Source organism: Bactrocera oleae, chromosome X (genome assembly GCF_042242935.1).
Source record: "Bactrocera oleae isolate idBacOlea1 chromosome X, idBacOlea1, whole genome shotgun sequence".
In the NCBI taxonomy this organism is placed as follows: domain Eukaryota; kingdom Metazoa; phylum Arthropoda; class Insecta; order Diptera; family Tephritidae; genus Bactrocera; species Bactrocera oleae.
This window is the reverse complement of record NC_091541.1, coordinates 317,808-323,193: the sequence shown is the minus strand read 5'-3', so window position 1 is coordinate 323,193 and position 5,386 is coordinate 317,808.

Here is a 5,386-nt window from a genome sequence, read left to right as displayed (position 1 = left end):
ATAAGTATTAATTGTATAAAGTCTATGAAGTAATGAATTTTCATATAAGTATTAAAGGTACAAAGTCTATGAAGTAATGCATTTTCATATAAGTATTAATTGTATAAAGTCTATGAAGTAATGAATTTTCATATAAGTATTAAAGGTATAAAGCCTATGAAGTAATAAATTTTCATATAAGTATTAAATGTATAAAGTCTATGAAGTAATAAATTTTCATATAAGTATTAAATGTATAAAGTCTATGAAGTAAAAAATTTTCATATAAGTATTAATTGTATAAAGTCTATGAAGTAATGAATTTTCATATAAGTATTAAAGGTACAAAGTCTATGAAGTAATAAATTTTCATATAAGTATTAAATGTATAAAGTCTATGAAGTAATGCATTTTCATATAAGTATTAATTGTATAAAGTCTATGAAGTAATGCATTTTCATATAAGTATTAAAGGTACAAAGTCTATGAAGTAATAAATTTTCATATAAGTATTAAATGTATAAAGTCTATGAAGTAATAAATTTTCATATAAGTATTAAATGTATAAAGTCTATGAAGTAAAAAATTTTCATATAAGTATTAATTGTATAAAGTGTATGAAGTAATGAATTTTCATATAAGTATTAAAGGTACAAAGTCTATGAAGTAATAAATTTTCATATAAGTATTAAATGTATAAAGTCTATGAAGTAATGCATTTTCGTATAAGTATTAATTGTATAAAGTCTATGAAGTAATGAATTTTCATATAAGTATTAAAGGTACAAAGTCTATGAAGTAATAAATTTTCATATAAGTATTAAATGTATAAAGTCTATGAAGTAATAAATTTTCATATAAGTATTAAATGTATAAAGTCTATGAAGTAATAAATTTTCATATAAGTATTAAATGTATAAAGTCTATGAAGTAATGCATTTTCATATAAGTATTAATTGTATAAAGTCTATGAAGTAATGAATTTTCATATAAGTATTAAAGGTACAAAGTCTATGAAGTAATGCATTTTCATATAAGTATTAATTGTATAAAGTCTATGAAGTAATGAATTTTCATATAAGTATTAAAGGTATAAAGCCTATGAAGTAATAAATTTTCATATAAGTATTAAATGTATAAAGTCTATGAAGTAATAAATTTTCATATAAGTATTAAATGTATAAAGTCTATGAAGTAAAAAATTTTCATATAAGTATTAATTGTATAAAGTCTATGAAGTAATGAATTTTCATATAAGTATTAAAGGTACAAAGTCTATGAAGTAATAAATTTTCATATAAGTATTAAATGTATAAAGTCTATGAAGTAATGCATTTTCATATAAGTATTAATTGTATAAAGTCTATGAAGTAATGAATTTTCATATAAGTATTAAAGGTACAAAGTCTATGAAGTAATAAATTTTCATATAAGTATTAAATGTATAAAGTCTATGAAGTAATAAATTTTCATATAAGTATTAAATGTATAAAGTCTATGAAGTAATGCATTTTCATATAAGTATTAATTGTATAAAGTCTATGAAGTAATGCATTTTCATATAAGTATTAATTGTATAAAGTCTATGAATTAATGCATTTTCATATAAGTATTAATTGTATAAAGTCTATGAAGTAATGAATTTTCATATAAGTATTAAAGGTATAAAGCCTATGAAGTAATAAATTTTCATATAAGTATTAAATGTATAAAGTCTATGAAGTAATAAATTTTCATATAAGTATTAAATGTATAAAGTCTATGAAGTAATGCATTTTCATATAAGTATTAATTGTATTAAGTCTATGAAGTAATGAATTTTCATATAAGTATTAAAGGTACAAAGTCTATGAAGTAATAAATTTTCATATAAGTATTAAATTTATAAAGTCTATGAAGTAATGCATTTTCATGTAAGTATTAATTGTATAAAGTCTATGAAGTAATGAATTTTCATATAAGTATTAAAGGTACAAAGTCTATGAAGTAATAAATTTTCATATAAGTATTAAATGTATAAAGTCTATGAAGTAATAAATTTTCATATAAGTATTAAAGTATAAAGTCTATGAAGTAATGCATTTTCATATAAGTATTAATTGTATAAAGTCTAGGAAGTAATAAATTTTCATATAAGTAGTAAATGTATAAAGCCTTTGAAGTAATAAATTTTCATATAAGTATTAAATGTATAAAGTCTATGAAGTAATAAATTTTCATATAAGTATTAATTGTATAAAGTCTATGAAGTAATAAATTTTCATATAAGTATTAATTGTATAAAGTCTATGAAGTAATAAATTTTCATATAAGTATTAAATGTATAAAGTCTATGAAGTAATACATTTTCATATAAGTATTAAAGTATAAAGTCTATGAAGTAATAAATTTTCATATAAGTATTAATTGTATAAAGTCTATGAAGTAATAAATTTTCATATAAGTATTAATTGTATAAAGTCTATGAAGTAATAAATTTTCATATAAGTATTAAATGTATAAAGTCTATGAAGTAATAAATTTTCATATAAGTATTAAAGTATAAAGTCTATGAAGTAATAAATTTTCATATAAGTATTAATTGTATAAAGTCTATGAAGTAATAAATTTTCATATAAGTAGTAAATGTATAAAGTCTATGAAGTAATAAATTTTCATATAAGTATTAATTGTATAAAGTCTATGAAGTAATAAATTTTCATATAAGTATTAATTGTATAAAGTCTATGAAGTAATAAATTTTCATATAAGTATTAATTGTATAAAGTCAATGAAGTAATAAATTTTCATATAAGTATTAAATGTATAAAGTCTATGAAGTAATAAATTTTCATATAAGTAGTAAATGTATAAAATCTATGAAGTAATAAATTTTCATATAAGTAATAATTGTATAAAGTCTATGAAGTAATAAATTTTCATATAAGTATTAAATGTATAAAGTCTATGAAGTAATAAATTTTCATATAAGTAGTAAATGTATAAAGTCTATGAAGTAATAAAATTTCATATAAGTATTAATTGTATAAAGTCTATGAAGTAATAAATTTTCATATAAGTATTAATTGTATAAAGTCTATGAAGTAATAAATTTTCATATAAGTATTAAAGTATAAAGTCTATGAAGTAATAAATTTTCATATAAGTAGTAAATGTATAAAGTCTATGAAGTAATAAATTTTCATATAAGTATTAAATGTATAAAGTCTATGAAGTAATAAATTTTCACATAAGTATTAATTGTATAAAGTCTATGAAGTAATAAATTTTCATATAAGTATTAATTGTATAAAGTCTATGAAGTAATAAATTTTCATATAAGTATTAATTGTATAAAGTCTATGAAGTAATAAATTTTCATATAAGTATTAAATGTATAAAGTCTATGAAGTAAAATATAAAGTCTATGAAGTAATAAATTTTTATATAGGTATAAAAAATATAAAGTCTATGAAGTAATGAATTTTCATATAAGTATTAAATGTATAAAGTCTATGAAGTAATAAATTTTCATATACGTATTAAATGTATAAAGTCTATGAAGTAATAAATTTTCATATAAGTATTAATTGTATAAAGTCTATGAAGTAATGAATTTTCATATAAGTATTAAAGGTATAAAGTCTATGAAGTAATGAATTTTCATATAAGTATTAAAGGTACAAAGTCTATGAAGTAATAAATTTTCATATAAGTATTAAATGTATAAAGTCTATGAAGTAATAAATTTTCATATAAGTATTAAATGTATAAAGTCTATGAAGTAAAAACTTTTCATATAAGTATTAAAGTATAAAGTCTATGAAGTAATAAATTTTCATATAAGTATTAATTGTATAAAGTCTATGAAGTAATAAATTTTCATATAAGTAGTAAATGTATAAAGTCTATGAAGTAATAAATGTTCATATAAGAATTAATTGTATAAAGTCTATGAAGTAATAAATTTTCATATAAGTCTTAATTGTATAAAGTCTATGAAGTAATAAATTTTCATATAAGTATTAATTGTATAAAGTCTATGAAGTAATAAATTTTCATATAAGTATTAAATGTATAAAGTCTATGAAGTAATAAATTTTCATATAAGTATTAATTGTATAAAGTCTATGAAGTAATAAATTTTCATATAAGTATTAATTGTATAAAGCCTATGAAGCAGTAAATTTTCATATAAGTATTAATTGTATAAAGTCTATGAAGTAATAAATTTTCATATAAGTATTAAATGTATAAAGTCTATGAAGTAATAAATTTTCATATAAGTAGTAAATGTATAAAGTCTATGAAGTAATAAATTTTCATATAAGTATTAATTGTATAAAGTCTATGAAGTAATAAATTTTCATATAAGTATTAATTGCAAAAAGTCTATGAAGTAATAAATTTTCATGTAAGTATTAAAGTATAAAGTCTGTGAAGTAATAAATTTTCATATAAGTATTAAATGTATAAAGTCTATGAAGTAATAAATTTTCATATAAGTAATAAATGTATAAAGTCTATGAAGTAATAAATTTTCATATAAGTATTAATTGTATAAAATCTATGAAGTAATAAATTTTCATATAAGTATTAATTGTATAAAGTCTATGAAGTAATAAATTTTCATATAAGTATTAATTGTATAAAGTCTATGAAGTAATAAATTTTCATATATGTATTAAATGTATAAAGTCTATGAAGTAAAATATAAAGTCTATGAAGTAATAAATTTTTATATAAGTATAAAAAATATAAAGTCTATGAAGTAATGAATTTTCATATAAGTATTAAATGTATAAAGTCTATGAAGTAATACATTTTCATATACGTATTAAATGTATAAAGTCTATGAAGTAATGAATTTTCATATAAGTATTAATTGTATAAAGTCTATGAAGTAATGAATTTTCATATAAGTATTAAAGGTATAAAGTCTATGAAGTAATAAATTTTCATATACGTATTAAATGTATAAAGTCTATGAAGTAATGAATTTTCATATAAGTATTAATTGTATAAAGTCTATGAAGTAATGAATTTTCATATAAGTATTAAAGGTACAAAGTCTATGAAGTAATAAATTTTCATATAAGTATTAAATGTATAAAGTCTATGAAGTAATAAATTTTCATATAAGTATTAAATGTATAAAGTCTATGAAGTAAAAAATTTTCATATAAGTATTAAATGTATAAAGTCTATGAAGTAATAAATTTTCATATAAGTATTAATTGTATAAAGCCTATGAAGTAATAAATTTTCATATAAGTATTAAATGTATAAAGTCTATGAAGTAATAAATTTTCATATAAGTATTAAATGTATAAAGTCTATGAAGTAATAAATTTTCATATAAGTATTAATTGTATAAAGCCTATGAAGTAATAAATTTTCATATAAGTATTAATTGTATAAAGTCTAT